Source organism: Crassostrea angulata, chromosome 7 (assembly GCF_025612915.1).
Source record: "Crassostrea angulata isolate pt1a10 chromosome 7, ASM2561291v2, whole genome shotgun sequence".
NCBI lineage: Eukaryota > Metazoa > Mollusca > Bivalvia > Ostreida > Ostreidae > Magallana > Magallana angulata.
The window spans coordinates 27,545,114-27,558,237 of NC_069117.1; the positions used below are offsets into that span (position 1 = coordinate 27,545,114).

Genomic DNA, 13,124 nt, shown 5'->3' on the forward strand with positions numbered 1-13,124 from the left:
TTTGGCTTGATTTGTTGATTAGTGAAGAATTTGAATACTGTATTTAATTCTTATTATTAATTTACTGTAGTAAATGTGATTACTCAGAAAAAGTCTAGCGCTAGCTTTAGATCTAGAAATATTTATCCACGGGACACGCTAGGTGTAAAGATAGGAGAACTACAAGTACATGTATTTACGGCGAGCACACACGTGAATTATCATTTGAAGGGCTAATCTCGTCTCTTTACGCGATTTGTAGTAATAATGATTAACACCATGCAATTCTGCGTAAAATTCACTATGAATGATATTATTTTACTTGCCGATGAACGATGTGTACGTTGCTCTTTAAAATATTGTTTGTTTATACACTCAGGTCACTCTGAATGATGGTAGAGATGTGACTCTTGAACTGAAAATGTTTCAGTCCTCTACACATGATAATTTTGAGAAGATGTGCCGAACTTCTAGAACGGCTTTTTTACAATGGGCAAAAACACAGGGTCTTTGTGTACAGGTACGTTAGATTCGTTTCATTCACCGGAATCCTATGGTTTTGGGAAGAAATTTTGTTTACTTAAAGATATGAAAAACAAACCTGTATTATTTCAAAAATAAAGTTATTCTAAGTTGCATGTATCAAATCAATTATACTTTTAAAAAAAACATACATGAATTTTAAAATCAATAGGTAAATGCATGTATAGTAGCAGAGAGATTATAACCTGTATGTTGAGTCTTCTTATAAAGCGTGTAACTGTAATGCCTAATTCTGCACAAAGCTCTCTAGGATCAAAGTGTAAACACAATCCGAATGAAGTAAAAATTGCATTTTAGGATATCGGTAGAGTGAATGGCCAGAACTCAGGATGCTTGCAGCAAACAAGTAGTGATGATGCATCTCAGGTCAGAAGTCAAAGCAACCAAATAAATGAAGTAAGCTAATAATCTTAGTTTGTACCTTGATAAGCATTTATTTGTATTCCTTATTTTGTTCAAAACTGGTGTGACGTTTAAGTTCAGTCTTAAAATTTCCTTCAATAATTGATTGCCGCTTAGTAACTTTTATTTAATTCGACTAATTTTTTTTTTAGAATGAACCAAAGCAGATAGAGTACAGAGAACTAGATATGAAAATGCTCGGTAAGTTTTTGATTTCTCATTATTAAATTAAATTAAATTAAATTACAGCAAACTACATTGAAGCGTTTAATAGGAATTTACTCCAGAAAAGTTTGACTGACCTTTGCCCAATCAGATCGTAGAAGGCGGAGTTGAGACATTACCGCTCGTCACTTAATTTGAGAGAGGGAGAGAGGAGAGAGAGAGAGAGTTAACTGGTTAATAGAGTAAATTATAGATGACGCAGATGAGTGTAATATCTATCAACAATAGTATTAGAGACACTGAGTGACATATCAAGGTCTAGTATATCTTATGAATTTATGAAACTTTAAAGTGTTTTGAAATTCTTTAACCAGGGAACAACGATGTCTATATAGATAATGGGATAAGGTAATGTCAAACATCGAAGACTGTACGAATATTTAAGAAACTGTTTTTATTACAAGTGTTACCGTTAGTATTCTCATCAAAGTTTGCCGAATCTTCCTGGAATTAAACATAGGTTGTAAATTTACTTTGTATAAAAACTTTCTTCATGGTTACTCAGTGTGAAACATTCTTTACCTTAGGACGAATTTGCCCGCCATTGTTTTATTTTTTTACTAAGCATCCGCCAGTGTTGCCTTTCCTTTTCACTACATCTAAATTCATAAGTGATCATTCGTTCGCATTTCAAAATATTTAATGCCCGTATTCTCGGACTCAGTTGGTTAGTTACATGTACGTCATTCTTATAAATACATGTACATGTTGTCGACGGCGCGCGGCCAAAGAAATTTTCCCAATCGTTCTTTAAAACGCTTTCAAGTTATACCAATATAGGATATACATTTAATTATTATATACAGATCTTAATTAATTTGTTTGCAAGTTTATAACTATTGATTATCTTTTCATCGGCACCACTTATAATTTATTCAATTCGCTCTCTCTCTCTCTCTCTCTCTCTCTCTCTCTCAAGTCACGAGCGGCAATGTCTTAACTCCGCCCAGCTACGATCTGATTGGACAAAGGTCAATCAAAACATTACGTTGTAACTTTTCATGAGTTAACCCCTATTAAACGCTTCAATGTAGTTCGCTGTAAATCATTCCAATAGTAAAATTAAGTGTGCCTAAGAAAACTGGGTTCTACCAACCCCTGCTCAATCGCTAAAAGCATACACTTGTACTTGTTCCTATAAGAAAAAAACCCACCGATTCCCATCTGCCCACCTGTCTGTTCGTCCGTCCGTCCGTCTGTTGACACAATTTTTTTTACCTCATATACTTTTTTATATACAGCATTGCTTAGAAACTGTCGTTTCCTTTTTAATCTGGTATACTACCAGAAACGAAAATAATATATATATATATATATATATATTTATATATATATTGATATTTGGTATTAATGCATAATATATTTCATCATGCTTCAGTTGCATGTGCTTATAAACAAATATAATGTAAAGAAAAAAAAAGAATTTGTTAGTCATGTTTATATTTATATTAGTGGGTCATTATCTGATCCTAGTTTAGATGAGCATGTGTTTAGGGAAAATTTGTAAATTTGTAAAATGTGCAGTAGTTTGCAAGGTAATCATTATAAACAGTTTCGTTTTTTCATAAAAAAAAATAGATAAAATGATTCGATCTGAAGTTTCTTAATTAATGTCTAACCTACACGTTAAAGTACAATAAAAACTTGGGGGTGTTATGTTGTTTTTTTTTCGCTATACCTCGATCATTCAAAAAACAAGTCGGCAAGTTCATAAAAATATCCAACAAAGATATCTTTTTAGGGTATGTCGGGAAGACAAGAAGCGATTGTACCACACTTATAAAAGTCTTAGGTTTTTTATTTTTCATTTTTGACGAAAAAACATGGTTTTTATAAACAAAGAAACGACATTCAAGCAGGAGAAATTTACATCAAAGCACACCAAGATAACTTCTCATTGGTCAACAAACGCGTTTTGATTGACATTTGTCCAATCCAATCGTTGTAGGTGGAGTCAAGACAATTAATTGGTTTACGAGAGAGGATAAACAGTTACAAAGATATTGGCAAATAGATTATGGTCTATAAAAGTATATTAACATTTTCACTGCATTTGTCTGATAAAACACCACGGGAAAGAATTACAAGCTATGGCTAGATATAAAACGATACAATTTAGACACTTAGTCTAGCTAAAGTGGGGTCTGCTTATTGGTGATCGAATCAAGTGTGCGTGTACGTGTGTGTACCGGCGTGGTCAGCTTTGCATTCTGCATACTATAGTTCTTGCAATTTCAATTTTAGTATAAGCAGAAATAGACAATATGTCCATGGTTTAAACTTAAAATGGATACTAGCGTTATCACATTTCTATTTGCAGGACGGAACGTACTGGTCCCTGTAAGTAATTTAATAGAGCCGCCATTTCAGAGGAAAGTTCGGGAACTGGACCCAGACCACGTGAAAAACTTGGAAAAACAGCTGTTGGAAACACCTCAGCTGTTTTCCGTTCTAATTGGAAATGTATGTTCAGAGAATAATGTCAGTATCGATAAAATACAAGAAGATGGATTTCCATTCGTAGAAGTGCTTGGTGGAAACCACACCCGCCAAGCTTTGCAAAATTTGGCTAATAAGGAAGGCGTCGTTAGGAAAGTCTGCGTAGATTTGTATAAAAATCTTACGCCATCTGAGGCTATATTTCTTGGACTTAAACACAACTCGATACATGAATGTTCACGACAAACTTCATTCGTCGAACTTGTGCAACTGTTTAGAAAGCTACTACAAGAGTGTAGAAAGAATGAAAAATTACCTAAAAAGTGTTCATCCATGTGGAGGGATCAAGTTGCCTCAATAATGTGTGTAAATGTAAGTAAAGTTTATTAACCAACATACCGATTTTAAAAAGTAGGGGCATAACTATTCAGTTTTTTGTCTTATAAATCATTTACTTGACAAATATTGTTTTAATGTAACAATTTATTTTGCAGAAGCAAAAATTGAAAAATTCCTTTAAGACACACCTCCACTGTGCCTCTCTTAGCGACGAATTATGGGCAGGAATAGAAGAGTTTTTCCAGGCGTGGAAAGACAAGAAAATTCTCAAACAACCGAAAGGAGATCTTAAACAAACACATCTCATCTCCTGGACTAAATGTGACGAGAATGTGAAGAATGAATTGTTACATGATGTTATCCGCGGTGATATTTCATTTGGGAGGTTTAAGGATCGATGTTCAATAAGGTAATATATGCTGAGAATATATATAACTAAAACGTGATGGAAAATGCATGTTCAACGTTCTATTTGGCATTGAAATTCAAGACAACTTTTATACATTATTTAGTTTCAATTTAAAGGTAAAAAACCCAAAGATAATAGCATGATATTTCAGTCATTATTTGTTTAATGTTCCAGGAAAAAGACAACAAAAGATGCTGAAAAACAGCAAACAAAGAAAAGACAACACATTGAAGACGAGTAAGACCGTATTAAATTTCAGTCCAATGTAATTAATAAATTAAACATTCATAATTCCCCAAAAATGCGCATATAGATACACTATAATCATAACTATTATTTTTATTAGAGATCTGAATGCAGACGAAGACAATGAAAATGAACATCAAGAAATGTTGAACACGGATGATGAACCATCAGTTAGGTAAGATAATTTCCATTTTAACTATACGTATTTCCGTGATGATTTTTTAGCTTATTCTTGTACTTGGAATAATCCGGTCTTGACATTTTTTCCTTCATTAAACTGTATATCAAATCATTGATAATTTAAAGAATAAACTTTAAAAATATATTTTTCAGACATCAAAGCACTGAATTTGCTAAACTATCGTTATAGTAGGAATTTATGCCACTTTTTATATTTTCTTTCAATATAAAAGGATAAAACAATGATTACAAATAATGACTTTGATTAAACGTATCATTTTTGTCAAATTAAAGTCCAGGAGCAAGGCTGACAAGTGATGATCTAGACCCAAAAGATGACTACAAACAAGCTCTAGGAAACGTTCGAACAAAATTGATGATAGAAGAGAACAGAAATGAAGAACTAGAAGCTGAAAATGCTCAACTTAAGTTAGAACTAGAACAGGTACACCTAATAAGATTTTCAAGTAATTGATTGTAACACTGCTAGTACATATTGTGCACTCTTGAAAATGTAAAATATATCTTAAGCTATGCACATACTTGTACCCTTTTCTTTTTCAGACAAAAAAGCAGTCCAAAACATGGGAGGAAAAATGCCAGACCATCAAGGTGAACAACATTAAATGCTCTTATAAACCTGTATATATCCGTGCAATAAAATCAAATAGCTTTAATTTATTTTAATTTTATAAATTCAGTTTTGATGATCGCATTGCCCATTTAAAATTGTCGTATAAATGTTGTTTTTAAGTTGGCTTAAAAGTATTTTCTGATAAAAATAGAAAACGAACGAAGAACTGCAAGGCAAAATTGTGGAGCTAGAAGATGCACTAAAGCATGCACAAGCTGCTGCTGCTAGGGCACGCAAGGTAAAATGAATTCGAAATTATTATTTATATTATGTGCCCTTTTCTTAATGAAATGATTTACACGTATACATTTCAATGTCATAATTAAATAAATTTCTTGAATCTATAACCTTTTTAAGCAAATTCCTTTAGTATTATGTTCACTTATTTTAGGCCAGAGAAATGAAGACTGTTGACGATTTACCAGAAAAGGAAGGTTTTCAGGTACATTGTTTTTATTTTGAAGAAGGAATTTCTTTACCGATGTCTGACTCTATTGTATATAAATGTTGATTAATTTATCATTTGTAAAATCTTAATGCATGTATGTTAGTACAAAATTTTGTAGAATAAATTATGTGGAAGTTCGAGTTTACAGATATGTAGATTTTTGAAGAGAATCTAAAATTTAAAAAAATAGATTTATACACAAGATGATTCTCTGCCATTCAGTCAAATAAATTGTGACTTAATGGTAACTGAAAGGTGACTGATTGGTATATCGGTAATGTGCCATTCAGTCATTTTTTCAGCCTATTCAGTTAACATTCAGTTTACTGAATGGCAGATATTTATCCTGTGATATTTAAAAAAGTTTTTGGTTCATTTTAGGGGTGTTTTGGGTTTCGGGTTTTTGAAATCTAAAAATGACACAAACACATTCCTATTTTAAACATATTTTGATAAAATAAAAACATTAGTTGAAAGTTTAACTAATAATTACGTTTGAAATATCTTGCTGAAGGTTTTATTTCTGAATACAACACAATGGGATAACAGTTTGAAATTATCATTTATTAAGTTTGCCTTATTTACTTAGTACTCGATATGTTTTAATAAAACGGATGCGCATATTTTTTAACCCGGTATTATAAATATGCCAAACATTTTCTTATGATTACACCGTAAGTCATTAAATTATTTTATATGTTTTTTATTTAAGGGTAGAAAAAGAAAAATTGGTCCGAATGAGGAAGAAGAAAGGGAAAATATGATCGAGGTAAAATAATTAAACAAACATATACTCCAGTAAAAGAAGAAGTGATATTTTGCTTTTTTAATGAAAGTTTGATATTTGCATCCTTCTCATAAGATGACTTTTTATTTCTTTTAAGGACAGAAGAAGAAAACTTATAACAAACCAGGATGTAGAAAAGGAGAATATGATTGAGGTAATTGAATTATAAATAAAAATATCTCCAAGCGGTCAAAAACATGATATTATTCACCTGAGTTGAAGGGTTTTCTGTATGTTGTAATCGATTATGTCGTCTTTGTAATCTTTTATCAATTTCTCTCAGAATCACTACACTAATTTAAACCAAACAGGAACCAAATCAAAGCATGTTTGGGTTAAGGGAATTCAAGTTTTTTTGATGATTCAAAATTAAGAACCCCCCTTTTTACAAGGGTGGTTGTATATATATATATATATATATATATATATATATATATATATATCAGATGTTTATGTTTTGTTTGTATTTTAAAGGGGTCGATCTAATTTTTAACTACAGATGAATTTCAAAATCCTACTTAACCGTCAAGATACCGTATATCAGGGGTTTTCCGTGAAGCAGAACCTAGAACGGTATATAAAATTTACGCGAATCAAATTTTCACTATTTCAAAGTCTTACTGAAAATATAATTCACGATTGTTTAAACTTGTAAAGTAAGAGAGAAAAAAAGTATCAGAAAATTCCGAAAATAAAACCATTCACACGATTTTTTAATTTTACATAGTTACCAATAATTATTTTCAGAGGAATTCAATTGATCATGTACCGTTACATACATCAGGTATTATTAGACATCGAATTGAGTAAGGAAAGTTTTCATTAATTGATTTCTAAATATCTGGCGCTTGTCCTACAATCCTGCAATATCTACCTCTAACTATACTAACTAAACACAGTTCACCGTTACTTACCTGTTTACTTTATAAGGAAAGAGAAAACTCTATTACAAGAACAAAATTGTGTATCAAATTTACGCTGATTTATTTCCGCGAATCGGAAATCGTCGCGAACAAAGTGGAAATTAGATATCGTGGAAAAAACCAGATATACGGTATTTTGATTTTGATACTATAATACTGATTTGATCAGAGTTATTGCTATTGTTGCTCAGGTGGGTGATGTGGCCTTTGGGCCTCTTGTTTAAAATTGTGCCAAAGGGATGTGTCTTTTAAACCTATAAATACATGTAAATGGATAAAAATCTTCAATTATCTTCTTAAAATCCATTTGTCCGGAAAGACCTGTGAAAGCATACCTCAGATAGTGCTGATGCAAGTTTGCACAAATCAAATTATATGCGAACATAGGAATATGGTGGTTAAGTTAAATATTTTGTTTTAGTTCAGTAAATTTATTTCATTTGTAGGTGAATTGTGGAATGGTGCAGTATGGAGGTAATATTTACTTTGGTAAATTTGAGACAGAAACAGAATTTGTTTTCTGTAAGTCACCAGTGATCAACATCGACTACAATGAAAAGTCAATCACAATATCAAGCAAAGAAAAAACGAAACAACTCAACACCAGAGATTGCCAGAGAGTGAAGAAAGAAGAAGTTGCTCTGAAATTTAAAGCGAAGTTGAGTTCGAAAGGAAAAATTGATATAGCGTTAAGAGACGAATATCTCAGAAGAGTTGTAAAGGGGCATTTGGAGTGGTGACGATTCTTGATAGAAATACAATGCTTATATTGATAGATAGTTAGTTGTTTTGATAAAAGAGAATACTGTAACTTCTTATCCTTTAGTTTTCAAACAGGATCAAACTCTTTTTTGTTGTGATCAATGTGGAATATAAATATCAAATCTTCAGCTATCATTTTGTTATTAACAATTTGTCTCAAATTATAGCAATTTTTTGTTCGAGTGCAGTAAACTGTTAATCATACTTTTTGATCTAGGGGGAATTTTACCCCATGGCTTAAGCGAGGGAATTGTAATTGCTGTACATGTGGTGTGTATATATTGCTCTTACTTTTTATTTTGGGAGGAAATTTACCCCAAGCCTAAAGAAAGAAATTTTGCAATAGCTATGAATATGTTATGTAGGTATTGTACTTTTTGATTTGAGAGGAAATTTACCAAAAGACTAAAGAGGAAATTTATTCCAAGACTAAAGGGTGGAATTTTGTATTAAGCATATGCTGTATATATATTAATCTTACATTTTGATTTGGGTAGAAATTTACCCCAAGACTAAAAGGTGAAAATTTGTAACTGCTATACATATGTTGTGTAGGTGTTTTTTTTTAATTTTTTGATTTGGGAGGAAAATTTACCCAAAGGCCAAATAGTGAAAATATGTAACTGCTTATACTTATGGTATGTATATATTAATCATATTTTTTGATTTGAGGTGAATTTAGCCAAAGGCTAAAATTAGGGACTTTGTAATTGCTATACATATGTTGTGTAGGTGCTTATCTTACTATTTGATTTGGGAGGAAATTTACCCCAAGTCTAAATAGCGAAAATTTATCATTGCTATGCTTATGGTGTGTATAAATTAATTTTACTTTTTGATTTGGGAGGAAGTTTTACCCCAGGCTAAAAGGTGAAAATTTGTAATTGCTATACATATATTGAATGGGTGTTTATTAGTTTCTGATTTGAGAGGAAATTTACCCCAAGTCTAAATAGTGAAAATTTGTAATCGATATACTTATGGTGCGTGCATATTAATCTTGCTTTTTGATTTGAAGGGGAATTTATCCCAATGCTAAAGAGAGGGACTTTTTAATTGCAATACATATCTTGTGTTTGTGTTCATCTTACTTTTTGATTTAGGAGGAAATTTATTCCAAGACTAAAGAGTGGAATTTTGTATTTGCTATACTTATGGTGTACATGTATATATATTACATTTTGATATGGGAGGAATTTTCCCCTAAGGTTAAAGAAAGGTACTTTGTAATTGCTTTAAATTTGTTGTGTAGGTGTTTATTTTACATTTTGATTTGGGAGGAAATTTTTTCCAATACCAAAAGGTGAAAATTTGTATTTGCTATATATATGGTGTGAATATATAAAAATCTTTCTTTTTGATTTGAGGGGAAATTTACTCCAAGGCTGAAGAGAGGGAATTGTAATTTCTATACATATGTTGTGCATGTGTTTATCTTATTTTTGTATGTATTTACGAGTCAATAAATTAGTTAACACAGATTTTTTATACGTTTCTGCGTTATTTTGAGGTAAAACGCCGAAAACAGACAAAAAGATTTTCTGTTTTGATTTTGGAACGCGTTATTATGGATCAATTAACCACAGGCTTCGGATCAAGGTCTTACTGCGTCTTACAAAAGAATTTTTGACTTACGACCAAAATAATAATCTCAATGCTAATTAACAACGTACTAATCAATGCTTTATTCTAAAGACTGTAAAATATAATTATGAAAGTAAATGTAGTAACTGTTTTATGAATAAATAGTTTTATATAAATTTTGTTCAATAATGATAAATTCATAAGTTTTTTAGACTTTATCGTAATTTCTTTTGTAAAACGCAGATATATACATGTAACTTACATTATAACATGTATTTATACCCACTGTTTACAGACATAATTGTATTGATTGTCAGATGTGCGTACTTATTTTCCTACGGGTTTGTTTTACCGATTAAAATACGTCATAGACTACTAACACAGTCCCTGAATTATTTTCCTTCAGATGTTTGTGCATGTATGACATTTTGCAGCTTCACAAGTATTTTATTGTGTCTTCTTCAGTTTAATATCCCTGCTAAAAGAAAGGAAACGTGACATTCCGAACGCAATCCACTTGATGGCAGGAAGTTGCAATAGCTGTTTCAAAAATGCACTGTATCTATACATTTTAAAAAACATGTAGTCAATAAATGTTTGACGAAAGCAGTCATCCTGCAGTAATATGAGTCTGGATGCAAAACTGTAGCTATACGGGAAGTGTGAATTGATGGACCTTAGAGCTATATGAAAAAAAAACCGACTTGCTAGTATTGAGTTTTATTGAAATTGAGAGTCATATTATACAATTATTTAATGCTTGAGCAGTCAATAGACCAGAATATTTTTCCCGAGGTGCAGGGAACAGCTCAGTACGATCTATTGCCCGAGGGCAATAGATCATACTGAGCTGTTCCCTGCACCAAGGGAAAAATTCTGGTCTATTGACTGTTCAAGCATTAAATAATTGTTTTATTACCTAATTCCTTCTTAAGTTTTCGGGGATTACAATTTGCATATTGCAAATGTTTTTCGTGCCATTATGCAATGTATTAAGATTTTTTTTTTCATTTTTTACATGCACAAAACCTGTTGCATGCATTACAACATCTCAATTTAATATAAGTTTACACAAAGAAGGGGGGGGGGGGATCTTCAACGCATTATCTTTTAAATAGTCTTTTACCTTATATGAGGCTTTTAAACTGTTGATAAATTGATTATTTGATACTCCATTTTGAATTTGGTTTCACCAAGTACTAAAAACAGCGTCTATGTAAAGGAATATACATTCCCTGAGAACTATCAAAAGGATGTAACATTAATTAACATACCCGCGTTCTGAAATACGTTGCCGGTCCAATAGATTGCAGTCTATTGACCGGCGGTCCAATAGATCACAGTCTATTGACTGGCGGTCAAATAGATCGCAGTCTATTGACCGGCCGTCTAATAGATCACAGTCTATTGACCGGCAGTTCAAAATAGACGCAAAAATCTAATTTGTAATAAAACAGCAAAATCCCTTTCAACAGTTTAAAAGCCTCATATAAGGTAAAAGACTATTTAAAAGATAATGCGTTGAAGATCCCCCCCCCTTCTTTGTGTAAACTTATATTAAATTGAGATGTTGTAATGCATGCAACAGGTTTTGTGCATGTAAAAAATGAAAAAAAAATCTTAATACATTGCATAATGGCACGAAAACCACTTGCAATATGCAAATTGTAAACCCTGAAAACTTAAGAAGGAATTAGGTAATAAAACAATTATTTAATGCTTGAACAGTCAATAGACCAGAATTTTTCCCTTGGTGCAGGGAACAGCTCAGTATGATCTATTGCCCTCGGCCGTTGGCCTCGGGCAATAGATCGTACTGAGCTGTTCCCTGCACCTCGGGAAAAATATTCTGGTCTATTGACTGCTCAAGCATTAAATAATTGTATAATATAGATATATGATGAAATTTCTGTCTTTCGGTCGGTAATTAAATACTTAAAAATTCAAGATCCGGAAAACACATCAGCTCGACTCCAAGAGATTGATATTCACGAGAGAACCTGCAAAGACAAGAAGAATTTTGAAGATGTGATACCGACTGTACATAAACAACACGTGAAGCACAATTGGATGAACAATTTAATACTTTTCATTTCTTTTATTTATTTATTATTTTATAAGTCATATATCACTGGGTACAGTGGTGGCGGTCATTACAAAGGCGGATGTTTGCTTCATGTTCTTGCCCATACATGACCTGATAGACATGCAGGCGGGTTTACCGTCCTCTACCTATTGGCTATCTTTGTACATGTACATACATGTACGCCCTACCCCAATCCTCGTCCATCTTTTTTCCGAAATTTAATATTGATATTTTCATGCAAGACGTTAAGCACAAATTGTAAAGTTCGTTAACATATTGGGGGCCTATAGGTGTCATAAAAGTTTTAATCATACGGTGATAACGAACGGTATAATTCAAAATTGTTTAATACTTTTATTCAAAATGATAAAGACAAACGATATTAATAGCTCGTTAACATTTTGGGCCTCGAACTTTTCCTGCTACGACGCAGGATGAACTTTTAAAATGGTGAAAACACCATGTTAAATGCCTAACCTCGTTAATTTTGTTTTAATACTTTGTCAAAAGCTTGGAGTTTCAGTGTTCATTGTTTATTTCAAAGTACCAATCTGTTTTTACTTTTGAAAACGGAGTCCCATTTTTTGTTAAGTTTTGTTTCCTTATGATAGTCTGGTTTGATATGGGTATATAAATAAACAAAAAATATTTTGATTCCATAAAACAAATGTAAATGATTATTTTTATGTACAAATGGATTTTAAAGAATGAATATTTTTGATTTTATACATTGTTGCAAGTACATTATAAAATTCATTGTTTTGTTGTAAAGACAAAGATGGATCACAAAGTGCATTAAAACTCTTTCAATTGATTGCTATATCGATACCTGTAGCTAATGCACATTGAGCCTGCCACCACAATATGTAGTGACCGTGACTTGTTTAATATGTTTATGTAAAAAAGGATTTTTTTGTTTTTGGAATCTTTCTAAAAAAGAGTTCTTTAAGCTTTCCAAAGAAGACTGAATTAAATCATTTAATTGGAAGTACCATTGTTTTGGAATATTACGTAAATAAAAAGGAAAAGCAGACAATGCCGCCGATTCTGACATATTTAAATACACCACCGTGGCCATAAAAAGTGACCACCACTGACTGGCCGGTTCAGCCTGGTGGTACTGAGATAGCTTAATAAC

The 13,124-nt window shown here is 32.0% G+C and overlaps 1 pseudogene; it reads left to right on the top strand.

The window, feature by feature from the left end:
* Nucleotides 1–345: 345 nt before the first annotated feature.
* Nucleotides 346–8,595, top strand: LOC128156651 (uncharacterized; annotated as a pseudogene).
* The last annotated feature ends 4,529 nt before the right edge of the window (nucleotides 8,596–13,124 follow it).